The sequence below is a fragment of the Lynx canadensis genome, chromosome A1 (genome assembly GCF_007474595.2).
Source record: "Lynx canadensis isolate LIC74 chromosome A1, mLynCan4.pri.v2, whole genome shotgun sequence".
NCBI classification, from domain to species: domain Eukaryota; kingdom Metazoa; phylum Chordata; class Mammalia; order Carnivora; family Felidae; genus Lynx; species Lynx canadensis.
Genome location: NC_044303.2, coordinates 215,923,917 through 215,941,941, shown reverse-complemented (window position 1 = coordinate 215,941,941; position 18,025 = coordinate 215,923,917). Strand labels below are relative to the sequence as shown.

General features: G+C 36.0%; 1 pseudogene; it reads left to right on the top strand.

The window, feature by feature from the left end:
* The first annotated feature begins 2,099 nt into the window (after window positions 1-2,099).
* LOC115523614 overlaps window positions 2,100-18,025 on the top strand; it is a 39,536-nt pseudogene continuing 23,610 nt past the window's right edge.

Sequence of the window (18,025 nt, the reverse complement as noted above, 5' to 3'; positions counted from 1 at the left end):
AATTTGAAGTTAATTCACATTTTCTTTTTTTTTTTTTTAATTTTTTTTTCAACGTTTTTTATTTATTTTGGGACAGAGAGAGACAGAGCATGAACGGGGGAGGGGCAGAAAGAGAGGGAGACACAGAATCGGAAACAGGCTCCAGGCTCCGAGCCATCAGCCCAGAGCCTGACGCGGGGCTCGAACTCACGGACCGTGAGATCGTGACCTGGCTGAAGTCGGACGCTTAACCGACTGCGCCACCCAGGCGCCCCAATTCACATTTTCTTAATGAATAATATTGCATATTTCTCATATTTGTTAAACACACATATTTCTTTGTGAAGTATACAAGTTTTTCCACCCATTTTTGTTAGAATGCTTATCTCCTTATTATTGAGTTATGAAAGTACTTTACATAATTCTTTATGCGGGTCTTCTGCCTGTTAAAGACTGCTTGTACATTTTATTAATTTTCTTCTGTTGACAAAGTCTGATTTTAATGAAGTCTAATTTATAATGTTTTATCTTTCTTATTATTCCTTTCTGTGTTGTAAGCAATCTTTGCCTACCTCAGGTTGCACAGAAAATCCACTAATTTTTTTCCTAAATTTTTGGAGGTTAGCTTTTGCATTGAAATTTGGCTTCACCTCAACTGTTTCTCGTATGCCACTAGGCGGGATTAAGGGTTATTCCATATGTGCCTCCAGTTACTGAAGGGCCATTCATTTAAAAGACTGCCCTTCCCCCGTGGAAATACTTCAGCATCTCTGTCCAAAATTAAATGAGCTTATACGTGTTTGTCTATTCCTGGGTTCTTCATTCTGTTCCACGGATCTACTTTTTCCTCTTCTCATACCAACAGCATCCTACACGACTTAGGTAGTTTCATGTTATGACTTAAAGCTTCTCAACTTTTGTCTCTCTGAATGTGGTCTTCTCTTCACATTCAGTTTTTAGGATATGTCCTGGCCTCTATATTGGTTTCCCTGCCCAGCGCCACCCCCTTTTAAAAGAGAGATGACTGTTCCTCATATCATCGTTCTTCCACGTACCATACGTTCTTTTACTGTGGAGTCTTTGAGATGTTTCCCTTAGCCTCTGCTTTTCTGTATTTTGACTATATGGCATTCTTTTTATGTAACCCTTCTCACAGTTCAAAGAGTTTCTTTGATCTAAGTTATCCTTTTCACCAAATTATGGGAATTTTTGGTGTTAATTTTTCAACTGTGTTTCTCCCATCCTTCTCATTATGCATGTGAAACACATATATGCTAGACTGATATTACCACAAAGGTCATGGAGTCTTGGCCATTTTTTTTCTCACTTCTTCTTATCCCCCATTTTGTAGTTCTTTGATTTTCAGGTTAGGTCATTTATTTGGACGATTTTTCATGCTTAAGGATGATTTGTTCTTATCTCCTAACTAGATTGTCATAATCTAGTGAATCATGTTAGCCCTTCACTTATTTTCATTTTAAGAACAGTTTTAAGGGGCGCCTGGGTGTCTCAGTCGGTTGAGCGACTGACTTCCGCTCAGGTCATGATCTCACCGTTTGTAAGTTAGAGCCCCGCATCAGCCTCTGTGCTCACAGCTCAGAGCCTGGAGCCTGCTTCGGATTCTGTGTCTCCCTTTCTCTCTGCCGCTCCACCACTCATGCTCTGTCTCTGTCTCAGAAATAAACATTAAAATTTTTTTAAAAGAACAGTTTTAAAATAGTTTTTGAATTAAACATATTTAGTTGGTCTAATCAAATAAAAGGTGCTTCATGTAGGGGAAAAAACCCCACAAAACTTTCCCTCCGCCAGGGCCCAAGTGTAAATGGATGGGACGGGCACCACTCCCCCTGTCCTATTCCTGGCAGCGTTCACCAATCAAGCTATTTTGAACAACCCTCTTCTGGAGGCAGGGCCACTTAATCTGCATGTTTCCATCCACTTTCCCCCACTGCAGGGAAGGTGGGACATTTCTGAAGAGCATCTCAAGAGCCTGAAGCTGACCCAGGCCAGAAGCTTTCACCCATCGCTTCTGGAGGTGCTGATTCCAGGGTTCAGTGTTCAGCATCTTTAAGGAAGCCTGCTGCATGCTGAGTCCACTGACACATTTAACCTCAGGTACCATGAGGAGTGCATCATTGCCCGGACTGCACAAAAGAGCAAGATCCTCTCAAAGGAAGTACAGAAAGTGGTTGTGCTTCACGAGACAGGCATGCTTTGGTCAGCTGATAGCTGGAGCATACGGAGGCTGTGATGAAGGTCATGGCATCAGACACAAACTCTGCACTGGGCTTTGTTCAGATGCTTCCTGAGAGACCAGCACTGTTTCACCAAAGAGCAGCTGTTGGAGCAGATGTACATGGCCCTGGGCAGCCCCAAGTTGGGGGACTGTCTTCTTGAACAAGATCACTTTCATGGGCAGGACAATCTTGGTACTTATGACTTGACCTTGTGTTTGGACACGAGCTGTGTTGTTGCCGGACTCTATCCCCTCAGGAACTGAACCCTAGCCTGAGTTATTGACCGATGGGCTCTGGCACAGGGTCCTGAACTTGCTGAGGTTCCCCATCAAAGGGGCCAGGGAGGGGATTATCACAACTCCTCTAGCATATGAGGGTATTGACCTAGCCCTGGGGGATTCCTCACCCTGATCCTTGCTCCATGCCCAGGGAAATAGCGCTCAATTTGTATTTCTAATTTTTCTATGACCTAAAGTCCTTAGTTAGCAAAACAAACAAACAAAATGGCAAAGGACCACTATTCATAGTCCTATCACTATAAAGTGAGAGATATTTCAATTGCGTTATTTGTGAATTGGTGAATATGTACATTGCCTTTTGTAGGGAGACAGGCAAGGAATAATATCATTTAGAGGTTTTAACTGAAATGTGAGTGAAAGAAGAGAAAATAATTTGAAATTATTAAGAATTAAAAAATAAGTTTACTTATTTTGAGAGAGACAGGTGGGGGGCGGGCAGAGAGAGAGGGAGAGAGAGGATCACAAACAGGCTCTGTGCTTGAACCCACAAAGCACATGACCTGACCTGACCTGAAATCAAGAGTTGGTGGCTTAGCCAACTGAGCCACCCAGGCACCCCTGAAAATTATTAAGAATTTGAACCTGTTTAGTTACATAATTGACAGAAACAGGAGAGCCACTAAAAGGATTTTATTTTATGATTGTGAATTAGATATAAATGCACTGTGCTAAAATAGGAAAAAACTTTCAGGGGTGCCTGGGTGGCTCAGTGGGTTAAGCATCCGACTCTCGATTTCAGCTCACGTCATGATCTCGCAGTTTGTGAGACTGAGCCCTGTGTCAGGCTCTATGCTGTTTAATGCAGAGCCTGCTTGAGACTCTCTCTCTCCCTCTCAGGCTGTCTCTGCCCAGCCCCCACTCTCTCTTTCTGTCTTTCTCAAAATAAATAAATAAGCATTAAAAAAAAACATAAAGAGTTCCGATGTTTAATGAGCAAGAGAAGGAAATAAAATCTACTTCAAGAAAGTCAAGGAAAATGTGGACTTGGAAGATATTAGGTTGTGATTTGTGAATCCCTGTTATTTTTGAAGGTTGAGAGTAAGAAATTTAGAAGATGTGGGAAGGTAAGGCAAAAATAAGGTGTTAGGATAGAAAGGTAATGATTGTGAGATATTCTTAGAAATCCATAATTTAAAAGAAAGGATACAGTTTGAAGAAAAAAAATGGCAACAGCAGAGTTGAGTGATCATCTCTCCATTTGTTGGTTATTTACCTGTTTTGTTAAATTAAAAGTTACAAAGGAGAATGAGTTGAAGCGTGCAGAACACAAGTTGGGCTATCAGTGAAAACATAAGTGGAGAAATTGCTTTTTGGCAGTAATACAAATACCTTTTGGCCTCAGGCTTGAGGGTAGGAAGGAGCTAGGAAAATAGAGAATGAGGAGAGACATCATTTCAAATAACTTTGATTTCTCAGTAAATATGTTGGATTCAATTAACATAAGTGAATATAAAACTAAGAAAATTAGAAAAGGTTTTGGAACAGATACTGTGGAAATATAGCCAAAGATGAATGCAAAATTATCAAAATCTTTTAGAACCTAATTGATCTTAGTATCTTTCACATAATAAGTGCTCAAAATGTTGATAAAGCCCATGATTTTAATGCGATAAGTATGCTGCATAAGACTAAAACTAGACCAGATAATGAATCATCCATAATAAAGAAAACTATTCTAGAGGAGAGCAGATTCTCATCCTTTTCTTCCTTGAGACATCATACTAACGATTTTTAAAACATGATTATCCATAATCTCATCAATATCATCACTTATTATGCACAGTGATTTTCAAACCATTTCACTTGAGCACAGTTCCTCTGAAAATGTTTCTCATAATTTTCCTACATCTTGATTTTTCCTTTATTGATGAATAGATTATTGAGATCCAAATATATATACTATATGGGGTAAACAAAGTTTAAAGAAATCATCAATCTGGAAAAGCATTCCTTTAAAATCTAACATGCATGTAGAGAAAATAATGACATATAATATTAAGTATTTTCATAATGATAAACAATATGTTAAAAAAAATCTATCCCAACAATGTAGGTTTGTGTAATTAAAATATTGTATAAATTTACATCCACAGATTTTATTCAAGTCAAGGTGTTATAAATATTCAGTTGTGAAAATGACATCATCCTTGGCACCGTTCTTGGTATGAGACCACACAAAAGATTTCACACGCTGATATTAACTTAAATGCACAGAAATTCTTTTATATTTTTGGAATATGTAAAGCTGAATATATGAAAATATATACAAAATGTTAATCTTCCACTTAAAAGGATAAGACTCTTGGGGTGCCTGTGTGGCTCAGTCAGTTGAACATCTGACTTCAACTCAGGTCATGATCTGGCAGTTTGCGGGTGTAGCCCCATATCGGGCTCTGTACTGACAGCTCAGAGCCTAGAGCCTGCTTCAGATTCTGTGTCTCCTTCTCTATCTGCCTCTCCCCCTTTTGTGCTCTGTCTCTCAAAAATAAATGAACATTAAAAAAATTTGAAAGGATAGGACTACTGGTGTGGTAATAGGATACACAAATGAGCACAGCACAGCCATGATGGCACAGCCATGATGGGATGTAATTCACCTTCCTGTTTCTTGAGAACAAAGACCAAGTGATTGAATTTTGAAAGATAAAGTTAGTGGAAATCTGTGGATTTGAAGAAATAAAAAGAACTTAGCTAATGCTATCACTGACAATGTTCACATTAATTATTGGGATTGTTAACTTAGAATGTTGAATCATTTCAATTGAACAACTCTGGATGTGAATTATATGCTTATCTATTCTGATATCAAAAATAAAAAATATGAAAATTATATTTTCTAATCCTTAATCTCCTTTTTTGTTCCCTTTTCCACAAGATTTACTCATTTTTTTCTGCCAAATTTTCTATGTAAAAAAACTACTATTATTTCCCTTTTTTTCTTGAAATTTTTATATTTTCCTTTCTTTCTTTTCTCCTAGTTTCCTCCCTTCCTTGGAGAATCTTTATTTTTGCCCTTTAAATATATTTTCTTCACAATTTTTCTCACCTCCCAACATTGTCTCTGTTTCCCATTTTAGCACATAGGCTATATTGTAACTTCATCTTAAATGTTTATCTCAAATGTTAGGTGCTCCTTGCCTACTTATGTGAGACAGTGAGACACTAAAAATCAGCTCAGAAGACCCTACACCATACACCAGACCCACTGCTACATCACTGACTGATTGGATCGGGTCCAGACATTAACAGTGGGAAATATTTTGGCTGTATTTGTTTTATGGAAAATAGTAATTTCATCATTATTTCTATCACACATTTGATCGTTAGCGTTCTAGACACTGAGCTGGAAAATGTGTGCTGTGTATCAAACCATTTCAATCAGATCGTATCAGCTTCTTACTTTTTCATGGAATTAGATAAGGAGAAGCAAGGTGGTCCCTACCTAACGTTTTCAATGGATAACCCACAGAGAATAAATAAGAGACTTTACCTGCCCTATAATTTATTTGGTTATTGGCCTAAAGCAATGGCTTTGCAGGGTTTTTCTGTCCTATAAACATTTACATGGTAGGAAGTCTAGTTCAGTATACATTAGCACGTAAAATAACTTATACAATGTGAAATCAGTAGTCACAGGTTTAAAAAAAAACATGAATAAATATGTAAATAAGGGGACAGGAGATTCCTTAGCATGACCAAAGCAGATAATTTTTTTTTCTCTTTGTAAATCTGTATCTTGGGTGGTAAAATTAAGATGCCTCACTTTTTTTTTTTTAATATGCATTCACATGTAAGGACTTTGAGACTCAGAAATGGATTTCTCCAGGAAAACTTAACCGATTTACACCATGCACTTAGAGTTCAGTTCAGGATCAGTGCTTTCATTACTGGAGAGTCTATCACTTTCTGGAAGTAATAGTTCCTGGAATGTTAAAACATTTCACATTTGATATTGGTGGTAAACTAGAATTTATGACCTATCCTGGTTGGCACCGAGAGCCCCATTTTCCCTCTCCAGCCCGCGCATTGTCCTCCCAGAAAGCGTAAGTTTTCACCATGTAGGCAGGTTACATCTGAGATGGTTGCCAGAGTTTAGGAAGCACTTATGCAGCCTTCTTCAGTTTCACGCACAAAGAATGAGCAGGTAGCATTTACTATGAATAAATCAATAAGACTGATGCACTAGAAATGCAGTTTGAAAAGGGCAGCTGCCTTCTAAAAGCTTTGGAAGCTCACTTTTAACTTTAGAGAGAGAGGTGAAAGTTGAAATTCACATAGTGGGGTTATAACCATTATCTTTTTTCATGTGTATAAAAGAACTATAACTCACTAGGACTTACAGCAACAGTAAGAACTTTTTTAAGAGATGAAGAAACATAAAAATTGCACTTTCATGCTTCAAGATACTTTGTTTATTCTTTAAAAAAAAGGTATTTGTTTTTATGCAGTACCCATGTATTTGGCAGGAATTAGAACAAACCCTAGCTTAGGACAATGATTGTGACAAAGCCAGGAGAGCAGAAGCCCATTGCAAAATGTCATTCTGTACAGAATAGACTTCCTTTAATAAAATCAGAGAATAGTAGATCTCCTTACCCAATAATATATTATTTTCTGATTAAATAATAATCACAAACACATTTTGATGTGGATATCTATAAAGCGTGGATTTGTGATACTAATGTTTTGGTTTACAGCCCTTATCTGGGGGTACTAGCATTCTGACTTCAAAAATACTTTTGGGGATGCAATGTTTGTAGCTATCAGTGGTAGTAAGAACTGCAGAAAACAAACTCCTATGTAACATTTTCAAGTGTTTTACAGGCAAATAATGATCTATTTCTAAACGCAATGATATAGTAATGCTGCAGGTAACAGAGCTAATCCATTTTTAAACAGTCATGTTCAAAAGAAAGGGAATATAGAGATACTTGTTGCTAAGGCTTAACACGCTTCCAGAAAAGTTTATTTGTACACGTAAAACTTTGCAAGAGTTCCTCAAAAACTACTCGGGCAGCATTTGATTGCAAGCTGCTTCATTCTCTAACAGATAAAAGGTTTATTTAAGGCCTCTCTGTTCTGGAGATTGATTTTAACCACAGATAAGTCTAAGAGTTTGGAAACTTTTGTTTTATTTTCTGGCTTACTCTGTGCAGACTGGGTAATGGTAACATAATTAGTAGAAGGGACTGAATTCACAAGTCATGACGTGTTATTTTTGTCACCTTTTAAAGTTATTTTTTAATCACAGTTATGCTATATTTAAAGCATTATTTTAGATGCCAGAGCCATGGAACAGGTTGGGAGGTTGTGGAGAGAATAGAATAAATGATACCGGATGAAGGTATGTCTTCTGTGCTCTAAAAGTCTTACAATATTCGGGAAGAGTCAGACAAATACACATATCAGATGAGAGTCATTGAAATAAAAGTCCACAAAGTATAGATTGAGAATAGAGAAGGCTTGATTTTATGTTGCCAATTGAAAGCACTCATATGGCACAGGTATTTCTCTTCTTCTCCTATATGTTATGAACACATAAACTTGATACCATAAGATCAAATAAGTAGAGACCAATGTGTGTGTGTTATGCCAACAGCTATTTGTTTGCAGGAGAGGAAGAATAGTGAGTGGGGAAAACACTCATATTGTACTTATATCAGGAAAAATGCCATGACATTTCCAATTTAGAAGCTCTGTTCTACCAGCCAAGTTTCTTGTCTCTGATACATGATTTATTTTTCCCTTCATTCTTTACTTAAAGAGCTGCTAATTTTTTTTTCCTGTATTTTCCTAAACAATTCAGTTTTCAATCTCAGCTGACATGCTTAGCTTAGCAAACAGAAGCCTGGTGATTAGTAGAACCACAAACATTTTCTAATGCATGCCCTTTGCGGGCCTTATGACCCTCAGGAACATATCCTAAGGATCCTATTAATATATTCATTTCAGAAAAATAAGGGCCTCTCTAGGGTATACATTTGCTGCTATAAATTGGAGATCTTCTCAATGTAGTTATATAAATATGAAGAACTTCTGTGATTCAAATTCTTTTGGGGGAAGGGAGTTTTGCTAGTTAGAAACTCCCCAGCCTGTTTTCTGCAAAATGTAAAACTTCCTCATTTAATGATTGTTGGTAACCCAAGATCTCAGAAACAAAATGTGTCATAGCAGAACAAGCTCTCTCTCCCCACTCCTCCCCCCCATTGCTTCTTCTCTTTTCCAATTTCTCCATCTATCTCTTTTTAAAACCAACATATCATTCCAGTCACTGAAAATAATGAGTGAGAATCTAGATTCAAAACAGTGATCCCAGTAAGTAACAGAAAGAATTTCTTTTAGAGAAAGAATGAGAGATTGGAGAAAACAGTGAAAGAGGGATAGAAGGAGTGAAGTGTGAACAGTTAGCACCTATTTAACACCTGCAGAACTTTGTGACTTGACCACGTAGGGTCAATGACAAGAACAAGTTTTGGTTTGTTTAGTTGGAACAGTTGTTGAGGGAGGTTCTAGTCATTCTAATAGATATTATTACTGAGAGGAAGATTATTTGTGATAGAGAGATATATTTATTAGAAAAACCTTGTTTGAAGTAATTAGGGATAAATTGCAAGCTCTTATTAAGCAGAGGGTGCAATATATTGGTTGTCATGTTAGAGAACCAGACTTCAGGTGGTTTATTTACATTTAGATTTCCCTGAGTTTGGTAACGTGAAAAAATGCAAATGGGTATGGTTTCATGGAATGCCCTCGTAGAGAAGAGTCTTTATGGAGATCTAGGGAACATTTGAAGGATGGATATATGAGGAACAGTGTATAGCATAAAATAATAAAAGGAGATGAGACTTAGAATAAACTGCAAGAATAGTAGGAGACAAGGAACATGTTTTTCAGGAAATTGATTAGAAAGGCTATTTAAGAAGTGGGTAATATCCAGTGGAGAGAAATGCTGCCACGAAATTAAGAAAAATCAAGGCTAAAGTAGCATTGACTTTGAAGTTAGGAGAATCCCAGCAAAGTCCAATAGAGTCTTGATAAGATAAAGGCAAATTGCAGTAAGTTGAGGAGTTATGGATAATGAGGAAGTGATGGCAGAATGCCGATTACTCTTCTAATTAATTTGTCCATGACAGGAAGGGTGAGTCCACACAGTAATAGGAGAGGATAGAGGTTGAAAAAAATGTGCGTGTGTGTGGGTGAGTGGGTGACAAGAGCATGAGATTCTTGAAGCTCTTAGAAGAAACCGAAATAATACAGGTTTTAAAATTTTCATTAAAATGTTTTAAAAGATGCAACTATTGAAAAATAAGATACTATGTATCGCTATTTATTTAATTGATATTAGATATTTTTCACATTCCTCTGTGACTGAAATCAAAGAAGTCTGTCAAACCAAAGCTAATTCTTTCATTGCTAATCTGAAGTTCCTAACAATGCAGGTGAAGAGGAATTCCTATCTAATCACAGTAGCTAAATTTTAAGAACTGAAATAATACCATATTTATTGATGTTCTCCAAGTGTTTTATAGGATGGTGTGTGTGTGTGTCCTTGTCCTTGATACATTTATAAACCACACTTTCTTTTGAACACTGGAAAATGTATCCCATCTTCTCCTGTACTCTCTGTTGGGTACATAGATGGCCAGAAGCATAGAAAGCTCTCACTTTGCTGTCCAAAACCAGGAAATATGAGGCTTGAACATCATCTGAATCAGGCAAACATGCAGGCATTTTTTCCTGTTTCATTTGACATCTATGCTTTCAAAGGAAGCACCTAATTACTGGTATTTTATGAAAGATAATCCTAATAAGTCTAATTAAATATAAAGTTAGTTGAAAAATGTTTTATTCAGCATTTTTTAAGGAAAATGGAAACACAAATAAATGTATGTAGGAAGATTTTTAATCCATGCAACATTTTTATTATTTTTATTATTTTTCTAGAAACAAATCATTCATGAATATATTTTATTATGTTTATCTAGTTTTACTCTACTTTATTAAGACATATATTTCAATGTTTCCCTGGTATCTATAACATCTTTCTAATTCTCTTAAGAATGATCTAGATACTCACTTCAAGTTTATTGATTAAGGAGAAGATTTGAACGATCTAAAGGGCAGAAATGTCATCTACTTTCTGAAAAATTAAATATAGTACTGCTATATGCCCATGCTCTGCAGAACAATAAGGATTCACAACAGTATGTCCTTTGTGAACAAAGTGTTATCACACGCTAAATTAAAAAAAAAAATCATTGGAAAATGTGTTGATTTCTTTCTCTCAGTAGCAAGACATTATTTTATTTCTTGCTTAATTTATGTCACTATTATAGAAATGCTTATTCTTCTTCCTCTATATAGAGCTATCCAGACCAATAAAGGGAAATATTTAAAACTAATGATACAACTATGACATTTACTGGTGTCAGAAGTTTGTCGAAACAAAAGCCAATCCTTTTATCCTATACTTTAGAATACAAACTCTGGTATCCCTTATCATGCCAAGAAAGACACCTGCACACATTCCCAAGGCTAAGTTACAGCATTGCTGGACCAAACACACAGAGAAAATAAGCATAGATTTGAGGTAACTCACTTACTGTGTGACTGGACAACCTTTGTATATTCTCTAAACTACCACATCATCTTTTTTTCTCAATTATTGCAACAGCTGCTTCATGGATCTCTCTGCCACCATTTTTGCCTCCCTACAGAATCTTCTCCACACAATACCCAAGATTACCCTTCTAAAATGCAGATGTAAGTTTGTGTTAACCCTCTGCTCAAAGGCACTCCAAGACTACCAGGTCACTCACTGCTTCCACCTCTGACCCTGTCTGCTATCGTGTTCTCCCTTGTTCACTCCATGCCAGACAGGCAGACTTCCCGGATGGTCTCCAAATATCAGGGAGTCTCCCACCTTCAGGCTTTTCTACTGGTGATTCCTCTGCCTGGAATGGGTTTTCCCTTACCACATTCAGCTTTTTCTTAAAAGTCACGTTTTCTTTGGGGCTCCTAGGTGGCTCCGTTGATTGAGCATCCGACTTCAGCTCAGGTCATGATTTCATGGTCCGTGGGTTTGAGTCCCATGTTGGGCTCTGTGCTGACAGCTTAGAGCTTTATTAAGCTATATTAACTCTAATATAGATTTTATTGATACAAACATACACACAAGAAACCAAAACAAACATACTGCACAGTTTTGTTTTTCACTTTTATATGCAGTACTTTTGGGAATATTATGTAAAGATATACAAAAAGAAACTGACCTTTTAAAACTGTACTTAGTGTACTTACAGCAATATGATGGAATAGGAAGCACTCACCCCCACCTTCCCCCAAAAGCACACTTATGCAATAATAATTCATAAACATAATACCTTTGTGAGAAATCCAGAAATTACTTAAGAGGCCCCTATATCCTGGATGAGTGGTCCCGGACACAACCAAACCAATACAGAAATTCAAAATACCCTCTTGTCATAATTTCTACCCCCAACACAGTGCCACACAATCAGAAATGAATGAATGAATGAATGAATGAATGAATGAACAAATGAACAAACGAAAGAAAGAAAGATCCCAGCTTCTCCTTAGGGAAGAAAAGAGGTACACCATGCGTTCACGGGTCCAGTGCTTCAACTTTTCCATGTGTTACCCACAGAATTGACTTCCATCTAGCCTATCTGAGAATGCTAAGATAATATGGAATATGATAATGGCCTGGGGTCTGTAAAAACAGAGATGGCAATTTGAATGGATCTCACCAAGGCCACTGTCTCTGACCCAGCACAGAGCTAGTAGCTGAAAAACTCCAGGGAGGGAGTTTCTCCCAAGGGAGGGAGAGGTGCACTGAACATCCAACAACCCAAATTATCTGGAGACTTCCTGAGGAATTAGCTTCAGTCTCTGTTGTCTCAGAATAGTGATGGGACCCAACACACCCTAAATTCTTGGGGACCTCTAAAAACAAAGTAGTTTGGACCAGCATAAAGACTTGATAATATCTGGGAAGACTTAATAGAGAAGCTCTTTTATAGTACACGGCTTATCTATCAGCACTAAGAGAGGTGGTTCTTTTGTCTAATACATAGATATCAATACAGAGTCAAGAAAACAAAGAAACAGGGAAATATTTTACAAATAATTCAATAAGATAAATCTTCAGAAATAGGCTCTAAGAAAACAGAGATGTAGAATTTACCTAAAAGAGGATTCATATTAACTGTCACACATAGGCTTACTAAGATCATGAGAACAATGCATAAATAAAGTGAGATTTAAAAAAAAAAAAGATATAAAAAAGTACCAAACAGAAATCATGGAGCTGAAGAACACAATAACTGGACTGAAAAATTCACTAATGGAATTCAACACCAGACTAGGTCAAGCAGAAGAAAGGATCAGTAAACTTAAAGACAAGTCATTGGAAGTTATTTGGTCAGAGGAGAAAAAAAGGAAAGAAAACAAGGAAAAAGGCCTGAGGCATTTATAGCACACCATCAAATTAATTCGGGGAGGACAGAGAGAAAGAGAAAGGACTGGAAAACTTATTCAAAAAAAACGATGGCTTAAAACTTACCAAATCTGTGAAAGTTATGGACATCCAGATCCACAAAGTCCATAATATTCTAATAAATAAATCCAAAGAAACCCACACAAAGACAAATTGTAATCAAATTGTCAAAAGACAAAAAGAAAGAAGTCATTTTGAATGTAGCAAATGAAAGCAACTGGTCAAATACAAGGGAATCTCCATAAAATTAGAATCAGATTTCTCACCAAAAACTTATACACCAAAGAGAGTGAGATGATGTATTCAAAGTACTGAAAGGAAAAAAAACAAAGTGCCAACCAAGAATTCTATACATATCAGAAGTGTCCTTCACAACTGAAGAAGAGATGAAGACATTCTCAGACAAATAAAAGCTGAGAAAGTTATTCCCACTAGACCTGACTTAGAATAAATGCTAAAAGTTCTTCAAGTTGAAAAGATAGCAAAATAGATTAAGAAATTCTAAAACCCATCAGTAAAGGTAAATATATAGACAGCAACAGAATCCTGTATTATTGTAATAGTGGTGGGTAAACCCTTTTGAATTGTGGTATAAAAGTTAAAAGACAAAAGTATCAAAAATAACTATAACTAAAATATGTTAATAGATACACAATAAAATTAAATGTAAGTTATGACATGAATAACAAAGTTCAGGGGAGGAAAAGTAAAAGCATAGAGTTTGTATGTGATTGAGATTAAGTTGTTACCAGCTTAAAATGGACTGTTATAACTACTAGATATTTTATGTAAACCCTATGGTAATCAATCTCTCTCTCTCTCTCTCTCTCACACACACACACACACACACACACACACACACACACACACCTAATAGATATTACAAAAAAGAAAAAAAGGAATCAAAATATAACAATACAGAAAATCAATAAAACACAAAGGAATCAAGGAGGACAAAACAACTATAAAACAAACAGAAAACAAGATGAAATCCTTCCCTATCAATAATTACATTAAATGTAAACTGATAAATTCACCAATCAGAAGACATAGAGTGGATGAATGGATAAAAAACAATATTGCTACATGCTGCCCACAAGAAACTACTTTAGATTCAAAGACACACATAGGTTGAAAGTGAAGGGATGGGAAATGAAGGGATTCCATGCAAATGACTCCCAAAGAGAATTGTTGTCTCTATTTATATCAGACAAAATAGATAGACAAAATCCAAGTCAAATATTAAAATATCAAACAGAAAAATAGTAATACAATAATACTATAAGACTCCCATACCTCACTTTCAATACTGGACAAAAATCAGCCATATGAAAATCACCAAAGAGTGGACTTGATTGACAATGTTATAGACAAAATGGATATAATAGTCATATACAGAACACTGCACTGATCAGCAGAATACACAATTTCTTAAGTGCACATAAATCTTTCTTAAGGATAGATCAAACTGCAGGTCACAAGTCTTATCAAATTTAAGAAGACTGAAATCATACCAAATATCTTTTCTGAATACAGTGGCATGAAACCAATATTATAAAAAAAAGACAAATTCACAAGTATGTGGAAATTAAACATACTTTTGAACACCTAACAAAGAAATAAAAATAGGGGGTGTCTTAAGAGAAATAAAAATGAAAATATAAAATATCACAATTTATGAGATACGAGGAAAGCACTAAGAAAAGGGAAGTTTATAGCAGTGAACACTTAAATAGAAAAAAAAAAGATACAAATAAGTAAGTTTACACTTTAAGAACTAGAAAAGGAACAAACTAAGCCCAAAGTTAGCAGAAGGAAGGAGATAATAAAGACTAGAGAATTAAATGAAATAGAGAATAGAAAAACAACAGAAAAAAAATCAGTGAAACTAAGGGTGATTTCTTAAAATGATAGAGTTTATAAGACTTTAGCTAGGCTAGCTAAATAGGTGAATAAAGAGAGAAGACTCAAAATCAGAAATGAAAGAGGAGACATTACAACTAATGATACAAAATTAAAAAGGATCCTACGAGCTATTATAAACAATTTTATGCCAACAAACTGAATAACCCAGAACAAAAGAATTCCTAGAAATATATAACCTACCAAGATTTAATCATGAAGAAATAGAAATCCTGAACAGACCTATAACTAGTATGGAGTTCTTTTCTTAAGTTTTTGTTTGTTGGTTTATTTGTGGAATCTTTAGGATTTTCTACATATAAGATCCTGCCATCTGTGAACAGATCTGCTGTCCAACATAGCACCTACAGGCAACAATACTGTATTGTACACTTGCAATTTTATTAAAAGGTTAGATCTGATATTAAGAGTTTCTTACCACACCAACATAAAAATTAAAAAAAAATCTGTTGAAATGTTCATGTGAATTTGTTTCTTTGAAACATTCCACAAAGGGATATAAAGTGGTAAAGTTCTCTTTACCAGTCACTATCTTTTTAGGGTTGTTAAACACTGTACCCTTAACTGGAACATAAAAAAAAAAACAAAAACAAAAAAAAAAACAACAAAAAAAAAAACATTCCTGCTTCCATTTTCCCTTTACATACAAGTCAACAAGTTTCCTCAAGAGCACTTTTAATCATTTTTACTGCCCTCTTCAATGTTTCACAATAACTTTTCATTTCCTATCAAAAAAAAGCATAATTTCTTACCCTGGAGTTCAAAAACATCTGTAATGTCTTAAAATCTGTCCTACTATAGCAGGATCATCTACCAATTTGTTGGACACTCAACTTGAGATACATAGTGAATTAGGTCTTGATTTCTGTCAATGGCAATAGCCACTGGTCTAGGAAGTGATGGGTATGGCATAGTAACAGGTGTAATGAAACACAATGAGAGTAGAAGCGCATTTAAGAGCAGGATGGTGGCTGTTAAGTGGAGGTAGAATCAGAGGCTCCATTAGAGATAAAAAGGGGGTCCCTGTATGACAGCAGAGACATGCAGTGTTTTAAAAAGGGGGGGTTGTGGAACAGTGGGGATGCCAAATTCTATGGACTGAAAGTCTTCTGTGATTATAACTAATGATTTCAGCATAGGTCACATGGAGATGACCAAGATTCATTCAATGAATTCTGAAAGCTGGTTAACTTCTTAATCACCCTTGAACAAAGGCCCCTATCTCACTGCCAGATACAACATAACCCTGATTTACACAAACTGGGTAGGATTAAAAATATTCATCAATGGTTGATGGAGAAAGTAATAATAACTACAGAAAATTTCTGCTCGTGTGTGCTCCTGAAACTGGGAAGGAATCTCAGGGGTTGTCAACGTGAGCAAGATCTATTGAAAATCAAGGGGTAAGTCTTTCTTTTAGCAAAAAGATTATTCAGATGAGCAAATTGTGCTTCATCATATACAGATTTTGTGCCTACTTACATTTTGGTAGATCTATTGGCAGGAATTATTGAAGTTATTGGAAGAATAGAGTCACATGTTTTATTATTTCTGTTGTAAAGTAATTAAAGCAAGATAAGAATTTAAAAAAGACAAATCCCAGCCTTAGAATTCAATCAAGTCCTTACTATTATCATCATGTCAAAGGTGCTATGTATGAAACTGAAGGAATAGCCAAAAGGAATATGTTGTGGTTGGTTTTATTTTGGTTTTTATTATATTCTGTTAAGCTGAAGAGAAGACCAATAAACACTTTTCTGCACGGTTAGATAATGATTTATTTACTGACTCCATGAGGAATCAAGGTATCTTACAAAACGTAGACAGGAAATAATTCCCTTAGAAGGGTTTTAACTTCTGGGCTCAGAACCTAAATTCCTATGGGCATTTGCCAAGCAGGTAATAAAAATATGCTGGGTGTAAGGAAATCAAATTGTCAAATAATAATCAGTTTTTATTTCTTTAAATGAAAGTATAAGCATATTACTTTTACATAATTGTGCATGGTAAATGGATTATGTCTTTTATGTATTTTATTTTTTTAATATGAAATTTATTGTCAAATTGGTTTCCATACAACACCCAGGGCTCATCCCAACAGGTGCCCTCCTCAATACCCATCACCCACACTCCCCTCCCTCCCACCCCCCATCAACCCTCAGTTTGTTTTCAGTTTTTAAGAGTCTCTTATGGCTTGGCTCTCTCCCTAACTTATTTTTCCTTCCCCTCCCCCATGGTCTTCTGTTAAGTTTCTCAGGATCCACATAAGAGTGAAAACATATGGTATCTGTCTTTCTCTGTATGACTTATTTCTCTTAGCATAACACTCTCCAGTCCCATCCACGTTGCTGCAAAAGGCCATATTTCATTATTTCTCATTGCCACGTAGTACTCCATTGTGTATATAAACCACAATTTCTTTATCCATTCATCAGTTGATGGACATTTAGGCTCCTTCCATAATTTGGCTATTGTTGAAAGTACTGCTATAAATGTTGGGGTACAAGTGTCCCTATGCATCAGCACTCCTGTATCCCTTGGGTAAATTCCTAGCAGTGCTATTGCTGGGTCATAGGGTAGATCTAGTTTTAATTTTTTGAGGAACCTCCACACTGTTTTCCAGAGTGGCTGCACCAGTTTGCATTCCCAACAGTGCAAGAGGGTTCCCGTTTCTCCACATACTCTCCAGCATCTATAGTCTCTTAATTTGTTCATTTTAGCCACTCTGACTGGCGTGAGGTGGTATCTGAGTGTTGGGACCTCATGAAAATAAAAAGTTTCTGCACTGCAAAGGAAACAATCAACAAAACTAAAAGGAATGGGAAAAGATATTTGCAAATGATATATCAGACTAAGGGCTAGTATCCAAAATCTATAAAGAACTCACCAAATCCACACCCTAAAAACAAATAATCCAGTGGATTATGTTTTAAATTGAAAATCAAAAAAAATTGAAATCCCCACTTTTATTTCAATAATACTTCCATTAACAACAGAAAAATTGATCTTTTTTTTCCATACACATTAATGTGTTAAAAGATTTTGTATTTTGGGCTATAAAGATTTAG